The 20,000-nt window shown below is 46.7% G+C and overlaps 1 pseudogene; it reads left to right on the top strand.

The window, feature by feature from the left end:
• LOC135532620 (protein Wnt-5b-like) overlaps nt 1–10,080 on the top strand; it is a 38,327-nt pseudogene extending 28,247 nt beyond the window's left edge.
• Nucleotides 10,081–20,000: the final 9,920 nt, after the last annotated feature.

Below are 20,000 nucleotides of genomic sequence, written 5' to 3'. Positions count from 1 at the left end.
TGTGTGTGTGCGTGCGTGCGTACCTGTGCGTGTGAGACACGTTCATGTAACCATGTGTGTGTGTGTGTGTGTGACGGGGGCACCATTTGGTAAGGATAGAGGAGATTACATCTAATCCATTAGCTCAGAGGGTTTTGGGTTTGCAATCTGGCCAATGAGCCTCAACCCGTATCTGATACTTTGACAGAGCGGCTTGAACCCCCCCCCCCCCCCTCTGGTGCATGTAAGATTATGGGCTCAGTAGGTTTGAGTGACAAGGGTTTTCCTCTGTGTTATTGTTGTCGTCCGGCCCAGACGGAAGACGGGATGAGAGGGATGAGAGGGATGGGTGAACAGGGTTTGGCGCGGTCCGTTTCATCTGTTCTCATCTCTCTGTTCTCCCGGGTGTCTCTTTAACTTCCTTTCTCTGCCCTGAAATCTCTCTTCTCTCAGTAACTAGCTGGCTGTTCTGCCAGGGATTTGTCTTGCATGGACGGGCCGGGAGGGAGGGGGGAGCCGGGAGGAGGGGATGGAGGGGGCCGGGAGGGACCAGGGCCTTTTGTGGAAGTGACAGGGGCGTATCTGGGAAGTCACAGCCTGATGGACCTCTTAGCCGTCTGGGCTCCATGACAGGGAAACGGGAGAGACACGGGGGGAGACAGAGGGGAGACAGGGGGAGACAGGGGGGGAGACGGGGGAGACGGGGGGAGACGGGGGGAGACGGGGGGAGACGGGGGGAGACATGGGGGGAGACAGGGGGAGACGGGGGAGACGGGGGAGACAGGGGGAGACATGGGGGAGACAGGGGGAGACATGGGGGAGACAGGGGGAGACCGGGGAGAGACAGTGACACTAGCTGGGTGTGTGAGGGAGGTTCCACCGTTCCAGTCTCGTGAGCTCAGTGTCTCTCTGCCACACATCAAAAACAGAGCGGCGCTGTCTGACACAGTCTTGTGCAGCTGACCTTGTGGGGACATACAAATCAGTCCCATTCAAAATCCTATTTTCCTTAACCCCTAACCTGTACCCTTACCCTAACCTTAACCCTCATCCTTAGCTCCTAACCCTAAAACTAACCCGAGCTCCTAACCCTAAAACTAACCCTAGCTCCTAACCCTAACCCTAAAACTAACCCTAGCTCCTAACCTTAACCCTAAAACTAACCCTAGCTCCTAAGTCTAGCTCCTAACCTTCACCCTAAAACTAACCCTAGCTCCTAACTCTAGCTCCTAACTCTAACCCTAAAACTAACCCTAAAACTAACCCTAACACCTAACCCTAGCTCCTAACCCTAACCCTAACACCGAACCCTAGCTCCTAACCCTAAAACTAACCCGAGCTCCTAACTCTAGCTCCTAACCCAAACCCTAAAACTAACCCTAAAACTAACCCTAACACCCCACCCTATCTCCTAACCCTAAAACTAACCCTAGCGCCTAACCCTAGCTCCTAACCCTAAAACTAACCCTAGCTCCTAACCCTAAAACTAACCCTAGCTCCTAACCCTAGCTCCTAACCCTAACACCTAACCCTAACACCTAACCCTAACACCTAACCCTAGCTCCTAACCCTAACACCTAACCCTAGCTCCTAACCCTAGCTCCAAACCCTAAAACTAACCCTAGCTCCTAACTCAAGCTACTAACCCGAAAACTAACTCTCGCACCTAACCCTAACCTTAACACTAAAACTAACCCTAGCTCCTAACCCTAAAACTAACCTTAGCTCCTAACCCTAGCTCCTAACCCTAAAACTAACCCTAGCTCCTAACCCTAACCCTAAAACTAACCCTAGCTCTTAACCCTAGCTCCTAACCCTAACCCTAAAACGAACCCTAACACCTAACCCTAGCTCCTAACCCTAAAACTAACCCTAGCTCCTAACCCTAGCTCCTAACCCTAACACCTAACCCTAACACCTAACCCTAACACCTAACCCTAGCTCCTAACCCTAACACCTAACCCTAGCTCCTAACCCTAGCTCCAAACCCTAAAACTAACCCTAGCTCCTAACTCAAGCTACTAACCCGAAAACTAACTCTCGCACCTAACCCTAACCTTAACACTAAAACTAACCCTAGCTCCTAACCCTAGCTCCTAACCCTAAAACTAACCTTAGCTCCTAACCCTAGCTCCTAACCCTAAAACTAACCCTAGCTCCTAACCCTAACCCTAAAACTAACCCTAGCTCTTAACCCTAGCTCCTAACCCTAACCCTAAAACGAACCCTAACACCTAACCCTAGCTCCTAACCCTAAAACTAACCCTAGCTCCTAACTCTAGCTCCTAACCCTAAACCTAAAACTAACACTAACACCGAACCCTAGCTCCTAACCCTAACCCTAAAACTAACCCTAACACCTAACCCTAGCTCCTAACCCTAAAACTAACCCTAGCTCCTAACCCTAGCTCCTAACCCTAGCTCCTAACCCTAAAACTAACCCTAGCTCCTAACCCTAGCTCCAAACCCTAGCTCCTAACCCTAACCCTAAAACTAACCCTAGCTTCTAACCCTAAAACTAACCCTAGCTCCTAACCCTAGCTCCTAACCCTAAAACTAACCCTAGGTCCTAACCCTAACCCTAAAACTAACCCTAGCTCCTAACCCTAGCTCCTAACCCTAACCCTAAAACTAACCTTAGCTCCTAACCCTAAAACTAACCCTAGCTCTTAACCCTAGCTCTTAACCCTAGCTCCTAACCCTAAAACTAACCCTAGTTCCTAACCCTAAAACTAACCCTAGCTCCTAACCCTAAAACTAACCCTAGCCCCTAACCCTAAAACTAACCCTAGCCCCTAACCCTAACCCTAAAACTAACCCTAGTTCCTAACCCTAACCCTAAAACTAACCCTAGCTCCTAACCCTAACCCTAAAACTAACCCTAGTTCCTAACCCTAACCCTAAAACTAACCCTAGCTCCTAACCCTAACACCTAACCCTAGCTCCTAACCCTAACCCTAAAACTAACCCTAACACCGAACCCTAGCTCCTAACCCTAAAACTAACCCTAGCTCCTAACTCTAGCTCCTAACCCAAACCCTAAAACTAACCCTAAAACTAACCCTAGCGCCTAACCCTAGCTCCTAACCCTAAAACTAACCCTAGCTCCTAACCCTAAAACTAACCCTAGCTCCTAACCCTAGCTCCTAACCCTAACGCTAAAACTAACCCCAACTCCTAACTCTAGCTCCTAACCCTAAACTAACCCTAGCTCCTAACCCTAGCTCCTAACCCAAAAACTAACCCTAGCTCCTAACCCTAGCTCCTAACCCTAACCCTAAAACGAACCCTAGCTCCTAACCCTAACCCTAAAACTAACCCTAGCTCCTAACCCTAGCTCCTAACCCTAACACCTAACCCTAGCTCCTAACCCTAGCTCCTAACCCTAAAACTAACCCTAGCTCCTAACTCTAGCTCCTAACCCTAACCCTAAAACGAACCCTAGCTCCTAACCCTAACCCTAAAACTAACCCTAGCTCCTAACCCTAGCTCCTAACCCTAACACCTAACCCTAGCTCCTAACCCTAGCTCCAAACCCTAAAACTAACCCTAGCTCCTAACTCAAGCTCCTAACCCGAAAACTAACTCTAGCACCTAACCCTAAACCTAAACCTAACCTTAACCCTAAAACTAACCCTAGCTCCTAACCCTAGCTCCTAACCCTAGCTCCTAACCCTAACCCTAAAACTAACCCTAGCTCCTAACCCTAGCTCCAAACCCTAGCTCCTAACCCTAACCCTAAAACTAACCCTAGCTTCTAACCCTAAAACTAACCCTAGCTCCTAACCCTAGCTCCTAACCCTAAAACTAACCCTAGGTCCTAACCCTAACCCTAAAACTAACCCTAGCTCCTAACCCTAGCTCCTAACCCTAACCCTAAAACTAACCTTAGCTCCTAACCATAAAACTAACCCTAGCTCCTAACCCTAGCTCCTAACCCTAGCTCCTAACCCTAAAACTAACCCTAGTTCCTAACCCTAAAACTAACCCTAGCTCCTAACCCTAAAACTAACCCTAGCCCCTAACCCTAACCCTAAAACTAACCCTAGCCCCTAACCCTAACCCTAAAACTAACCCTAGTTCCTAACCCTAACCCTAAAACTAACCCTAGCTCCTAACCCTAACCCTAAAACTAACCCTAGCTCCTAACTCTAGCTCCTAACCCTAACCCTAAAACTAACCCTAGTTCCTAACCCTAAAACTAACCCTAGTTCCTAACCCTAACCCTAAAACTAACCCTAGCTCCTAACCCTAACCCTAACCCTAACCTAACCTTAAACCCAAACTCCCTAGAAATAGCGTTTGACCTTGTGTGGACCAACAAAATGTCCCCAGTTTGTCAAATTTTTGTTTGTCTGCTATTCTATAGTTAGACACGTCCACACACACACACACACACACACACACACACACACACACACACACACACACACACACACACACACACACACACACACACACCTGGCGAAGCAGGTTTGGGTTCTCTGCTCTTTGGAATGTCAGCCACACTTCCCTTCACTCTCTCTGTGAGAAACAAGACTTCAGGAGCGATGCTGAATATTACAACTGTCGTCTTGAAACGTTGATAGCAGTGAACGTGTCACTGGGATGACCAATGTTATTCTGCTGGTAACACTTGCTCTTTTTTACTCATTGATAGTCCCCCCTTTCTCCCCCCTCCTCTCCCCCCCTCTCCCCCCTCCATCTCCCCCTCCTCTTTCACCTCCTCTCCCCCTCCTCTTTCACCTCCTCTCCCCCTCTGTTATCTCCTCACCTCTGGGGGGTTTATTTACTTACCCCTCCATCTCCCACCTTTCACCCTGTCTGAGCTGGCCCTATTATGCCTGACCCGGGAAGCATGCCCTCGACATGGAAGGATGACTGTGCGCGTGTGTGTGCGTGTGTGTGTGTGTGTGTGCGTGCGTGCGTGTGTGCGTGTGCGCGCGCGCGTGCGTGCGTGTGTGTGACGTCAGCTCCAGTGTAGATGCACCCAGCAGGTTAAACAGCTGTAAGGACAGACGAGGACAGGAGACACTATGACCAACACGGTCCTCCCTGACACACACACCGTTATAACCTGTTACACCCTGCAATTAACTCATCAGTCAAGAGGAGAATGGAAACATTATCTTGAAAGCCCCGAGTCAAGCTTCTCATTGAACCAGGTCTGCATATATACAGTAAGGGCTTTAGGTTTACTTCAGTGGGTCTTTTTATAACAAGGGTGGCTAAGATAAGTTGAGCTTCTGAAAGGTCCCTATGAATCCTTCTGTTAGACCCACTCTGACCCAGTTTACTATGAGTAATGGGGGATAGAAGGCTGTGGAAGGCTCCAGAGTTCTAGAAAGGTCAGGGGTCATATCCTGGATTGCAGGGTGTAGAGTGGTATCCCTGCTGGGTAGTAGGGGGGGTGAGGGGTGAAAGGGACAGGGTGAGAGGGGTGAGGGGTGAGAGGGACGGGGTGAGAGGGACAGGGTGAGAGGGAAGGGGTGAGAGGGACAGGGTGAGAGGGGTGAGAGGGAAAGGGTGAGAGTGACAGGGTGAGAGGGGTGAGGGGTGAGAGTGACAGTGTGAGAGGGATGAGAGGGACAGGGTGAGAGGGGTGAGAGGGACAGGGTGAGAGGGGTGAGAGGGGTGAGGGGTGAGAGGGACAGTGTGAGAGGGATGAGAGAGACAGGGTGTGAGGGGTGAGAGGGACAGGGTGAGAGGGGTGAGAAAATACTTTGGCTAAAAGGCATACAGCTGATGTCAGAATTAATCAGAATTTACTTTTCGTAGCGGATTAGGAGAACCTACGTAGCAGGTTAACTTACGTAGCAGGTTAACTTACGTAGCAGGTTAGGATAACTTACGTAGCAGGTTAGGAGAACTTACGTAGCAGGTTAGGACAACTTGCGTAGCAGGTTAGGAGAACTTACGTAGCAGGTTAGGAGAACTTACGTAGCAGGTTAGGACAACTTACGTAGCAGGTTAGGACAACTTACGTAGCAGGTTAGGATAACTTACGTAGCAGGTTAACTTACGTAGCAGGTTAGGACAACTTACGTAGCAGGTTAACTTACGTAGCAGGTTAACTTACATAGCAGGTTAGGACAATTAACGTTGCAGGTTAGGAGAACTTACGTAGCAGGTTAACTTACGTAGCAGGTTAGGACAATTAACGTTGCAGGTTAGAATAATTAGGTCAAGGTTAGGAAAAGGGTTAGCTAAAATGCTAAAAAAAAAATCTACTTTTGACGTCAATTTGACATAAGCCGTATACAAACTAGCCATGATCGTGACAAAAGGGTGAGAAGGATTTGTGTTACACTTTGTGTTGAGTTAGTAGCCTTGGAAAGCCTCAAGTAGTTAAGCCACAAGTATGAATGGGAGTTATCGCCCCCTTGTGGATTAGAATGTAATAACCAGTTCAGTTTTAGGATACCAGAAAGAGAACCTGGATTTGCAGGTGCACAGTCATCCAGGTGTGGGAGTTGACAGGCTGTTGGGGGAAAGGTGTTAGAAAGGTATCAGGTATCTCTCGCTCTCTGTTTCTGGGGAAACAAACAGGTATGCAGAGGGGTGGCAACAGCTGCCTATAGAGAAAGTGGGGGGCAGAGGTTTTTCTGTGCTCCACTTCTCTTCCTTTACAAAATAATGGAGAGAAGCTACATGGAGGGAAGCTACATGCAGAGAAGCTATATGGAGAGAAGCTATATGCATGGAAGCTATATGGAGGGAAGCTATATGGAGAGAAGCTATATGGAGGGAAGCTATATGGAGAGAAGCTAAATGGAGAGAAGCTATATGGAGAGAAGCTATATGGAGGGAAGCTATATGCAGAGAAGCTATATGGAGAGAAGCTATATGGAGGGAAGCTATATGGAGAGAAGCTATATGGAGGGAAGCTACATGGAGGAAAGAGAAAGGGAGAGAGGGAAAGAGAAAGGGAGAGAGGGAAAGAGAAAGGGAGAGAGGGAAAGAGAAAGGGAGAGAGGGAAAGAGAAAGGGAGAGAGGGAAAGAGAAAGGGAGAGAGGGAAAGAGAAAGGGAGAGAGGGAAAGAGAAAGGGAGAGAGAGAAAGAGAAAGGGAGAGAGGGAAAGAGAAAGGGAGAGAGGGAAAGAGAAAGGGAGAGAGGGAAAGAGAAAGGGAGAGAGGGAAAGAGAAAGGGAGAGAGGGAAAGAGAAAGGGAGAGAGGGAAAGAGAAAGGGAGAGAGGGAAAGAGAAAGGGAGAGGGGGAAAGAGAAAGGGAGAGAGGGAAAGAGAAAGGGAGAGAGGGAAAGAGAAAGGGAGAGGGAAAGAGAAAGGGAGAGAGGGAAAGAGAGAGAGGGAAAGAGAAAGAGCAAAACAGAGCATAAATGAGTGATGAAGGGGTGCTTTGATGTCATCATGCCCAGTGGTTAGGGTCATTGGGCCCACAGGACACTGCACAGACACAAAGACCTCTGAATAGTCCCCCACTCCCTCTGTCCCTCACTCCTCTCTTCTCCTCTCCTCTCACCTCTCTGTCCCTTTCTCTTTCTCCCTTGAGGAGCCTGTCTCTGGCATTTATTCATAAGCTTTGCTTTTGTGTCGGACATTTGGTTCATTTGGTTCACATGGACACGTTTCTAAACACACGTGTGTGTATCAGGCATGTGAGCGTGTGTGTGACAACCGTTCAGTCCTCCAGTCCCAGCAGTCGGCTGCTACACCCTTTGTGTTTCCTCTGTTGTCCACTAGTTTAATATCACCAGTCGTCCTCTCTGTTTTCCACTAGTTTAATGTCACCAGTCGTCCTCTCTGTTTTCCACTAGTTTAATATCACCAGTCGTCCTCTGTTTTCCACTAGTTTAATATCACCAGTCGTCCTCTCTGTTTTCCACTAGTTTAATATCACCAGTCGTCCTCTGTTTTCCACTAGTTTAATGTCACCAGTCGTCCTCTCTGTTTTCCACTAGTTTAATATCACCAGTCGTCCTCTCTGTTTTCCACTAGTTTAATATCACCAGTCGTCCTCTCTGTTTTCCACTAGTTTAATATCACCAGTCATCCTCTCTGTTTTCCACTAGTTTAATATCACCAGTCGTCCTCTCTGTTTTCCACTAGTTTAATATCACCAGTCGTCCTCTCTGTTTTCCACTAGTTTAATGTCACCAGTCGTCCTCTCTGTTTTCCACTAGTTTAATATCACCAGTCGTCCTCTCTGTTTTCCACTAGTTTAATATCACCAGTCATCCTCTCTGTTTTCCACTAGTTTAATATCACCAGTCATCCTCTCTGTTTTCCACTAGTTTAATGTCACTCCTCAGATGAGTGCTTGTAAATCCGAAAAAGGAAAAATATCAGCAACACCCAAAGATGGTCACCACAAGTCATTTTTGTAAGTCATGCTTGTAAAGTTAGGATTTAAAGACAGTCTGTTGCTTTTAAGTCATGTTTATTTACTTTAGTCATGCTTAAGAGAATGTGTGTCTGTGTGTGTGTGTGTGTGCGTGTGTGTGTGTGTGTGTGTGTGTGTGTGTGTGTGTTTGTGTGTGCGTGTGTGAGTCTGTGTGTGTGTGTGTGTGTGTGTGTGTGTGTGTGTGTGTGTGTGTGTGTGTGTGTGTGTGTGTGTGTGTGTGTGTGTGTGTGTGTTGTGTGTGTGTTGTGTGTCTTGTGCTTCAGACATTTCCTCTAAGGGCCGTATCTAATGGTCAGTGACTGTTTGGACTCTCTCCCCATCTTCACCTTGATCCCAACGTCTATATGTATAGTGAGGAATTGTCTGACTAGTTTGGACAATAGGTACATTTCCTCTGCTGGTTCTGTGTGTTATTTTAAAGTCAACTGTTTGTTTAGTTTAGGTTGTGGTATTGAACCAGCTGGAAGCTTCTCTGTGTAGATCAGCAGGAAGCTTTCAGTCCACTAAACTAAAGGTTTGTTATGTATTTTAGGACCGAATGGCCATTCTCCATTCTCCATTCCCCATTCTCCATTCTCCATTCCCCATTCTCCATTCTCCAGTCCCCCGCCCATTGTTTCCCAAAACACTCCCCCTGGCTGCCTCTCTGTTAGACAAGAGAGTGTAAAGTCAAACACCCTGGGGCTCTCTCTCTGGCAGTGCTCTGCTGTGTTTGGAGGAAGAGGCACTCTCAGGGTGTAATGTTTTAATTCAACCACTAGAGGGCAGCTGTGTTGCACCAATCTACCAGAAAGCAACCAAACTCCACACAGTCAGAATTCTTAATAAGTGTCAGGAAGGGAAAAAGTTTTCAAGCTCTTCATGTGTCATTTTGTATTTGAAGTGTTCTTGGACCATTCCTAATCTCCCTCTCTCTCCTCTCCCAGTCGGTGTATAACCTGGCCAATGTGGCGTGTAAGTGTCATGGCGTGTCCGGCTCCTGTAGCCTGAAGACGTGCTGGCTCCAGCTGGCAGACTTCCGCCGCGTCGGAGAGTTTCTGAAGGAGAAGTACGACAGCGCCGCCGCCATGCGCATCGGACGCAAAGGAAAACTGGAGCAGGTAGATAAACGCTTCAACGTCCCGACGCCCGAGGATCTGGTCTACACCGACCAGAGCCCAGACTACTGTCTGAAGAACGACACCACCGGCTCCATGGGAACACTGGGGAGACTCTGTAACAAGACGTCAGAGGGGATGGATGGGTGTGAACTCATGTGCTGTGGGAGAGGATACGACCAGTTCAAGACCTATAAGCATGAGAGATGTCACTGCAAGTTTCACTGGTGTTGTTATGTCAAGTGTAAGAGGTGCACTTCACTGGTGGATCAGTTTGTCTGCAAGTAGCGAAGGAAGGGAGGGAGTCTGGACGATGGATGGACGGACAGTTCCACATGGGGAAGGGAGGGAGTCTGGACGATGGATGGACGGACAGTTCCACAAGGGGAAGGGAGGGAGTCTGGACGATGGATGGACGGACAGTTCCACAAGGGGAAGGGAGGGAGTCTGGACGATGGATGGACGGACAGTTCCACATGGGGAAGGGAGGGAGTCTGGACGATGGGGAAGGGAGGGAGTCTGGACGATGGGGTAGGGAGGGAGTCTGGACGATGGGGTAGGGAGGGAGTCTGGACGATGGGGTAGGGAGGGAGTCTGGACGATGGGGAAGGGAGGGAGTCTGGACGATGGGGAAGGGAGGGAGTCTGGACGAAGGGGAAGGGAGGGAGTCTGGACGATGGGGAAGGGAGGGAGTCTGGACGATGGGGAAGGGAGGGAGTCTGGACGATGGGGTAGGGAGGGAGTCTGGACGATGGGGTAGGGAGGGAGTCTGGACGATGGGGTAGGGAGGGAGTCTGGACGATGGGGAAGGGAGGGAGTCTGGACGATGGGGAAGGGAGGGAGTCTGGACGATGGGGTATGGAGGGAGTCTGGACGATGGGGTAGGGAGGGAGTCTGGACGATGGGGAAGGGAGGGAGTCTGGACGATGGGGAAGGGAGGGAGTCTGGACGATGGGGAAGGGAGGGAGTCTGGACGATGGGGTAGGGAGGGAGTCTGGACGATGGGGAAGGGAGGGAGTCTGGACGATGGGGTAGGGAGGAGTCTGGACGATGGGGTAGGGAGGGAGTCTGGACGATGGGGAAGGGAGGGAGTCTGGACGATGGGGTAGGGAGGGAGTCTGGACGATGGGGTAGGGAGGGAGTCTGGACGATGGGGAAGGGAGGGGCTGGAATGGAAGGACATGTAGCCTATGAAGGGTGTAAGATTATATAACAATAATAAATAAATAAAAATAAATCATGAACTATATAAATAAATAAAGTAAACAAATGCATTGCTAGTAATTGAATGAGACTTTTATATGACTCAAGCTGCCTGAGGGAGGACTTGACCGACAAGCAGGCGAATGCAAAACAGAAAGGCTGTTCGTTTTGTTTGTTGTCTACTGGTCGGCCATTTGCTTCCTCTCCCCTTCGCAACTGTCCCCTGATTGGTGGCTCGTGCAGTGACGACCAGGAAGTGATGTCACCAGTATCCTTGTTCCCTGGTTGGTGGAATGGGAAGGGGAGGCTGGATAGACTCCTCTTACCTTAAAGACTCTTCAAAACGAGAGAGTGAGGAAGTCAGAGAGCGAGAGAGGGAGAGAGAGTGAGGAAGTCAGAGAGCGAGAGAGAGAGAGAGAGAATGAGAGAGAGACTAGAAAGGGATGGATCCCAATGAACTGTGCCAAAGCTCCTTTCACCTCCTCTTCCACTCACTCCTCTCTTCTCCACCCTTCCCACCATAGGTTGTTTCTGCATTCTGTTGTATGTCTCACCCTCTTTTCGTCACCCTTATTTCATCACCCTCTTACCATCACCCTGTTAGAGCTCTTAGAAACCACCAGTCCAAGCCAAAGGACACCACCTCACACATGAACTGTTGAGTTTGGAACTCTGTAACCATGGAATCACAGCATGTGTTCTAATCACTTACCCACTAGACATCACGTTGACCTCTAGCCTGGAAGACAGGACAGCTCATGACTTTGGGCACAGAAAGCAAACATAGCTCTGTGTAACTTATAGGGACCATGTGAGTCCCAGAGGACAAGAAGACCAAGAGTTGTGTTGATTGAAGGGAGCAGGACTCTGAGACCTTGGCTGGACATATTGAAATAAGAGAAGAAGGAGAGAGAGGAAACACCTGCGTCCTTCTACAAGACATAGACCTCTCACTCTACCTTTAAATGAATTCTGTTCTATCATCTAACTGCATCATTACATTGTCTGGACTGGATTACTGATCAGTGGTCTCTGACTGTTCAATAACAGACTGCTGTGTCTCTATTCAACAGGTGGGCCACAGCTATTGTGACCATACCAATAGCCATCTCCAAGCCAATGTCATGAAATTCACACAGCTACCAAGCTTTGTTAGGAGGATGAAACAAATGTGTTATAGAGTTAAAATGTGGGTCTGGGAATGAATTCTATGAAGCTGAAGAAAGTGAACGGAGGAAATCGGAGGACTGCAGATTATTATAGTGGGGATAAGGTACATAGAAATAGCTGTCCATCAAAAATTATATTTTATTAATAATTACTTTTTCATTTTATACTTCATATATGTATTGTTTTGATGATCCTGTCTTTTGACATGGAGGCTTTGGTTTCGTCCTATTCCCTATGTAGTGCACTACTTTTTGCCAGAGTCCTATGGTCCCCGGTCAAAAGTAGTGCACTATATAGGGAATATGGTGTTATATGAGACACACCCTTTTAGACATTGTTGTTCAGCGGAACCTCTATCCCCTATCCCTGGGGTTCCTTCCTGCTTGGAATGTCTATTGTCCAATCTCTGCCAAACGTTGCCCACTCTTCGGCCAATGACAGACAAGCCTTTCCTTTGTCATCCAATGAGTGTTGTGGCAAAGTACTACTCATGTAAATATCAGCAGACCTTATCCTTATATGCAGATTATGACACTTTTACAACATACAGACTCCAGGTCTCTCAGAGTGTGTTCTTGTCTATATTATTGTCTCTGAAAGATTGTTGTCTTGATGTGTTCCATTAATATGCTCCATGTGTATATTGTATTATCCCCCCCCCCCCCACTTCAAAACAGCAATATTAAACCAATAATAGTGATGATTATAATAACTAGAAGTGTTTTCCTCTTTCCTACTCCTCTCAGATGCTCTTCTAGAGACAGGGAGGCTGAAGGGGTCTACTGTGTCTTCATTTATTTCCCTCTTCTTCCATACTGCTGTGTGTGTGTGTGTGTGTGTGTGTGTGTGTGTGTGTGTGTGTGTGTGTGTGTGTGTGTGTGTGTGTGTGTGTGTGTGTGTGTGTGGCCTCTCATTATCAATAATGTTTTATGACACATTAAAACAATACTTTCGGGGTTTTACCCATATACTTAGTAATTGTGCTAACGCTAGTTAGCATTGGCTCACAGAACTACCTGTGACTTCCTTCATACTGGACAGAGAGATATACAAATGGTATCAATGAGTTCATCGGACTCTGGGGAAGTAGATAAAGTGCCTCAGTGCCAAAATCTCCAAGTATCACTTTAAATTGTGTGTACCTGGAGTGGGAAAAATACTACCATTAGCCATTCATAATATATCAAGCAATACATTATGCATCGGTGCAGAACTATTTTAAACAACAGACAGAGTAGCAGCAGCATCAGGGTTATGCTGTAGCATATGGCTAACCTAGCCTAGCGTCTCCTCTGTAGTAGTGTCAGACCTCGCCTAGCATCTCCTCTCCTCTGTATTAGTCATGGCTGACCTAGCCTAGTATCTCTCTCCTTTCATCTGTAGGAGTCATTAACCTAGCCTAGCGTCTCCTCTCCTCTGTATTATTCATGGATAACTTAGCCTAGCATCTCCTCTCCTCTGTATTAGTCATGGCTAACCTAGCCTAGTATCTCTCTCCTTTCGTCTGTAGGAGTCACTAACCTAGCCTAGCGTCTCCTCTCCTCTGTATTAGTCATGGCTAACCTAGCCTAGCGTCTCCTCTCCTCTGTAGTAGTAGTGTCAGACCTAGCCTAGCGTCTCCTCTGTAGTAGTAGTGTCAGACCTAGCCTAGCGTCTCCTTTGTAGGAGTAGTAGTGTCAGACCTAGCCTAGCCTAGCGTCTCCTCTCCTCTGTAGTAGTAGTGTCAGACCTAGCCTAGCGTCTCCTCTGTAGGAGTAGTAATGTCAGACCTAGCCTAGCCTAGCGTCTCCTCTGTAATAGTAGTGTCAGACCTAGCCTAGCGTCTCATTTACATTTACATTTAAGTCATTTAGCAGACGCTCTTATCCAGAGCGACTTACAAATTGGACTCCTCTCCTCTGTAGGAGTAGTGTCAGACCTAGCCTAGCGTCTCCTCTGTAGGAGTAGTAGTGTCAGACCTAGCCTAGCCTCTCCTCTGTAGGAGTAGTAGCGTCAGACCTAGCCTAGCGTCTCCTCTGTAGGAGTAGTAGTGTCAGACCTAGCCTCTCCTCTGTAGGAGTAGTAGTGTCAGACCTAGCCTAGCGTCTCCTCTGTAGGAGTAGTAGTGTCAGACCTAGCCTAGCCTCTCCTCTGTAGGAGTAGTAGCGTCAGACCTAGCCTAGCCTCTCCTCTGTAGGAGTAGTAGTGTCAGATTGTGACAGTAGATTAGGAACACTAGAACGGGGTAAAGGACGACCAGCACACTGTTCTCAGATAATCCTGATAATCACAGATTAGACAACTGTTATTATGACACAGCAGCCACACCCCCTGCCATCACACCAGCTTCTGTACCCCTGTATAGGGCCATACATACTACACTGTTATAGACACACCCCCTGCCATCACACCAGCTTCTGTACACCTGTATAGGGCCATACATACTACACTGTTATAGACACACCCCCTGCCATCACACCAGCTTCTGTACACCTGTATAGGGCCATACATACTACACTGTTATAGACACACCCCTGCCATCACACCAGCTTCTGTACACCTGTATATGGCCATACATACTACACTGTTATAGACACACCCCCTGCCATCACACCAGCTTCTGTACCCCTGTATAGGGCCATACATACTACACTGTTATAGACACACCCCCTGCCATCACACCAGCTTCTGTACACCTGTATATGGCCATACATACTACACTGTTATAGACACACCCCCTGCCATCACACCAGCTTCTGTACACCTGTATATGGCCATACATACTACACTGTTATAGACACACCCCCTGCCATCACACCAGCTTCTGTACACCTGTATATGGCCATACATACTACACTGTTATAGACACACCCCCTGCCATCACACCAGCTTCTGTACACCTGTATATGGCCATACATACTACACTGTTATAGACACACACCCTGCCATCACACCAGCTTCTGTACACCTGTATAGGGCCTTACATACTACACTGTTATAGACACACCCCCTGCCATCACACGAGCCTCTGTACCCCTGTATAGGGCCTTACACTGTTATAGCCTCACCCCCTGCCATCACACCAGCTACTGTACCCCTGTATAGGGCCATACATACTACACTGTTATAGCCACACCCCCTGACACCACATCAGCAACTGTACCCCTGTATAGGGCCTTACATACTACACTGTTATGGACACACCTCCTGACAGCACACCAGCTACTGTACACCTGTATAGGGCCTTACATACTACACTGTTATAGACACATCCCCTGACACCACATCAGCAACTGTACCCCTGTATAGGGTCTTACATACTACACTGTTATAGCCTCACCCCCTGCCATCACACCAGCTACTGTACCCCTGTATAGGGCCTTACACTGTTATAGCCACACCCCCTGCCATCACACCAGCTACTGTACCCCTGTATAGGGCCATACATACTACACTGTTATAGCCACACCCCCTGCCATCACACCAGCTACTGTACCCCTGTATAGGGCCATACATACTACACTGTTATAGCCACACCCCCTGCCATCACACCAGCTACTGTACCCCTGTATAGGGCCATACATACTACACTGTTATAGACACACCCCCTGACAGCACACCAGCTACTGTACCCCTGTATAGGGCCTTACATACTACACTGTTATAGACACATCCCCTGACACCACATCAGCAACTGTACCCCTGTATAGGGCCTTACATACTACACTGTTATAGACACATCCTGACACCACACTAGCAAGTTCAAGTTTATTATGTAAAACATCATTGCATAACAACATGAAATAAGATGCTGTTTACCTGATGAGGACCACTCTGAAGTAAACATGTACATGTACAGTGCCTTAAGATAACAATCACAGCTCACATTTTGTTGTGTTACAGCCTGAATTCAACATGGATTAAATAGATGTTTTTTCTCACATCTACACACAATACGCCACAATGATAACGTTTTTAGAAATGTTTGCTTATTTATTGAAAATTAAATAGAGAAATATCTCATTTAGATACAGTACCAGTCAAAAGTTTGGACACACCTCCTCATTCAAGGGTTTTTCTTTATTTGTACTATTTTCTCCATTGGATAATAATACTGAAGACATCACAACTATGAAACAACACATATGGAATCATGTAGCAACCAAAAAAGTCTTAAACAAATCAAAATGTATTTTATATTCTTCAAAGTAGCCACCCTTTGCTTTGACAGCTTTGCACACTCTTGGCATTCTCTCAACCAGCTTCACCTGGAATGCTTTTCCAAAAGTCTTGAAGGAGTTCGCACATATGCTGAGCACTTGTTGGCTGCTTTTCCTTCACTCTGCGGTCCGACTCATCCCAAATCATCTCAATTGGGTTGAGGTCAGGTAACTGTAGAGACCAGGTCATCTGATGCAACACTCCATCACAGTAATTCTTGGTCCACTCTACACCGCCTGGAGGTGTTTGGGGTCATTGTCCTGTTGAAAAACATATGATAGTCCCACTAAGTGCAAACCAGATGGAACGGCGTATTGGTGCAGAATTCTGTGGTAGCCATGCTGGTTAAGTGTTGCCATCTGTTTTGACCCTGTGTCGAATAGTACTAAGGCACTTCTTGAGATATTCCAGGACCTGGGAGTCAGATCGGGCCTCCTTAGAAGATTTGATGGGATTATAGAGGACAGCAGACACAATGCAGTTAATGCCACGTGGTAGGAGACATGGTCTCAGCCAAGTTCACAAACGCTCACCGCTGTCGTCCTCAAAGTCCAGCAAACGCTTGTGAAGGATGCTGTGCATTCTGCATGGCCACACCCCCACCACATGAGGTTACTGCATCCTTTCTATGCAGACTACAGCCTTGAAGACTATTGAGTCTGGGATATCTTCCTTTAACCAGGACTCGGCCACAGCAACAATGGTCGGTCTCGTTAGTCACAGTGGTAAAAGCTCCTCTCCCTTGTGTCTTAAGGATCTCATGTGACACAAGAGAAAGTTGGGAAGCGTAGTCTTTACAGACAATTTGATGGGGCATCTGTGTGTTCCACACCATGGTAGACCAGATTCTGAAGTCAACAGGACTATGAGGCGTGTGCTGCTTTAAGGGGTCACGAGTCAGGACAGGTATTCTAAGCCCTGTCCCAAAAGGCCAGACTGTGTAAGACTCCATTTAAGATTCCCCAAAGACCTGCTGTTAGTTTTTGCATTTGCTCAAACTAAAAATAACCTTTTTTTTTAGTGAGCATGAAACCTATACAGCAATATGATACTTGATAATGATACTTGATAATGATAATACACACAGGAAATGCAAGTATTCACGGAATATCAAACAATTCTTAAACAGGTAACACTTATAAACTCAGCAAAAAAGAAACGTCCTCTCACTGTCAACTGTGTTCATGTTCAGCAAACTTTAACATGTGTAAATATTTTATATGAACATACGATTCAACATCTGAGACATAAACTGAACAAGTTCTACAGACATGTGACTAACAGAAATGGAATAATGTGTCCCTGAACAAAGGGGTCAAAAAAAAAAGTACAAAAAGAGCTAATTAATTACATAAAAATCATACAATGTGATTTTCTGGATGTTTGTTTTAGATTCTGTCTCTCACAGTTGAAGTGTACCTATGATAAACATTACAGACCTCTACATGCTTTGTAAGTAGGAAAACCTGCAAAATCGGCAGTGTATCAAATACTTGTTCTCCCCACTGTACATGATTTTTTGTAAACTAGTAAATATTAGCCTACAGCAAAGTGTGTTTAAATAATTTCTAACTTGATAACAATTTCTGCTCGTTAGTATTTGCTACCTTGTGCCTTTTAGCTTGCTTGAGCCTGCTAACTGAGGAGTGTTAATTAATCTGTTTCCATACATGTTTCATTTTAAAACATTTATCTTACAAAGGAGTTGTTTAATCTAACTTCTTAACTATATATTTGTTACTGGAATTGTATTTGGGTTTCTTTTACTCATTTTTTTCTATAACGGGCATTATCTGATGTGTGGAAACATTTCACTGCAGCTAATGGGGCGGCAGCGTAGCCTAGTGGTTAGAGCGTTGGACTAGTAACCGGAAGGTTGTGAGCTCAAACCCCCGAGCTGACAAGGTACAAATCTGCCCCTGAACAGGCAGTTAACCCACTGTTCCTAGGCCGTCATTGAAAATAAGAATTTGTTCTTAACTGGTAAAATAAAATAAAAATAAGGTATTTGCACAGACAATGCTGCGAAAAAGGCTGCTTGGTCTAAAGTGGAGGAGTCCTACACCCATTGGCTGTGCTGCTCATGCATTGAATCTGCTCCTCAATGACATCATGACACTACAAGAGAGCCAAGTTAGGTATGTGAAGGGTCATCAAGTTATAGCAGCAATCTACCTCACCAAGCAAAGTGATTAGAATAAGAGCACCACATTGAAGCTGCCCAGCAACACCCGTTGGGGTGGTGTTGTCATCATGTTTGTCATCATGTTCGACAGAGGAAGAAGTCTCTCCAAGAAATGGCAATATCACAGTCTGCCGATATGGACAGACCCATCAAGAGGATCCTCATGGATGATGTATTTTGGGAGAGAGTGATACGCAGCCTGAAACTCCAGAAACCTACAGCAGTAGCCATTGGATGGATTGAGGGAGACAATGCCATCCTGTCTGATGTTCAGACTCTGCTTGCAGAGGTAAGAGAATAAATCCATACTGCCCTGCCCACTTCACTGTTGCTCCAAGCAGAGGAAACTGCAGTTCTGAAATACATCAAAAAGCGTGAAGACTTCTGCCTGAAGCCCAAACACCCTGCAGCGTACATGTTGGACCCCAAGTATGTCGGCAAGAGCATCCTGTCTGGTGCAGAGATCAACAAGGCCTATGGTGTGTCATCACGACCGTGTCTCGCCACCTTGGCCTGGATGAGGGCAAGGTTCTTGGCAGTCTGGCGAAGGACACTTCCAGGCAAGGGCTTTGGGATGGAGATGCAGTATGGCAGTCGTGCCAACATATCTCATCAGCCACCTGGTGGAAGGGACTTTGTGGATCTGAGGCTCTTTCCCCTGTTGCCTCCATCATCCTCCAAATCCCACCAACATCAGCCGCCTCAGAGCGCAACTGGTCCTTGTTTGGGAACATACACACCAAAGCACGCAACAGGCTGACATATACAAGGGTTGAAAAATTGGTGGCCATCCGGGCAAATTTGAGGCTTTTTGAGCCTGACATCAAGCCATCCTCAACAAGGTTGGAAAGTGACAGTGAAGATGAGGCCTCAGAGTCTGATGTTCAAGATGTGGACATTGAGGAGGTCCAGGGAGAAGACATGGAAGCCTGAGAGGAAGACAACCAAAGCTTTAGTTTCTAGACTATAATTTTATAGATTTATGTTGAAAACATTTTTGGAAGATGTGATGGATCATTGGGGATCATTCAATATTCCCTTTCTTTTGTTTTTCAGTGAAATCATCCCATGAGAAGAGTCAACTCATTTAATTACAGTTCAATTGGTAACAAAATTGTTTTAAAAAATTTCAATTGGAAGGATTTAATCATTTAAAATGAATGTTTATGTTTCTGTCCCCATATGAAATGGTAAATATATCCAATGCAAAAAACATCTAGATTTAATTGGTATTAATAATAATTTGCATATATTTCCGTTAATTCCCACGGAAAGTTTCCACCAATATTCCCCAAATATGCAATCCTACATACTACACAGTTATAGCCACACCCCCTGCCATCACACCAGCTACTGTAACCCTGTATAGGGCCATACATACTACACAGTTATAGCCACACCCCCTGCCATCACACCAGCTACTGTAACCCTGTATAGGGCCATACGTACTACACAGTTATAGCCACACCCCCTGCCATCACACCAGCTACTGTACACCTGTATAGGGCCATACATACTACACAGTTATAGCCACACCCCCTGCCATCACACCAGCTACTGTACACCTGTATAGGGCCATACATACTACACTGTTATAGACACACCCCCTGCCATCACACCAGCTACTGTACACCTGTATAGGGCCATACATACTACACAGTTATAGCCACACCCCCTGCCATCACACCAGCTACTGTACACCTGTATAGGGCCATACATACTACACAGTTATAGCCACACCCCCTGCCATCACACCAGCTACTGTACACCTGTATAGGGCCATACATACTACACTGTTATTGAC

This window comes from Oncorhynchus masou, unplaced genomic scaffold, assembly GCF_036934945.1.
Source record: "Oncorhynchus masou masou isolate Uvic2021 unplaced genomic scaffold, UVic_Omas_1.1 unplaced_scaffold_1948, whole genome shotgun sequence".
Taxonomy (NCBI): Eukaryota; Metazoa; Chordata; class Actinopteri; order Salmoniformes; family Salmonidae; genus Oncorhynchus; species Oncorhynchus masou.
The sequence above is the reverse complement of the archived record's forward strand: the minus strand, read 5'-3'. Positions and strand labels throughout refer to the sequence as shown.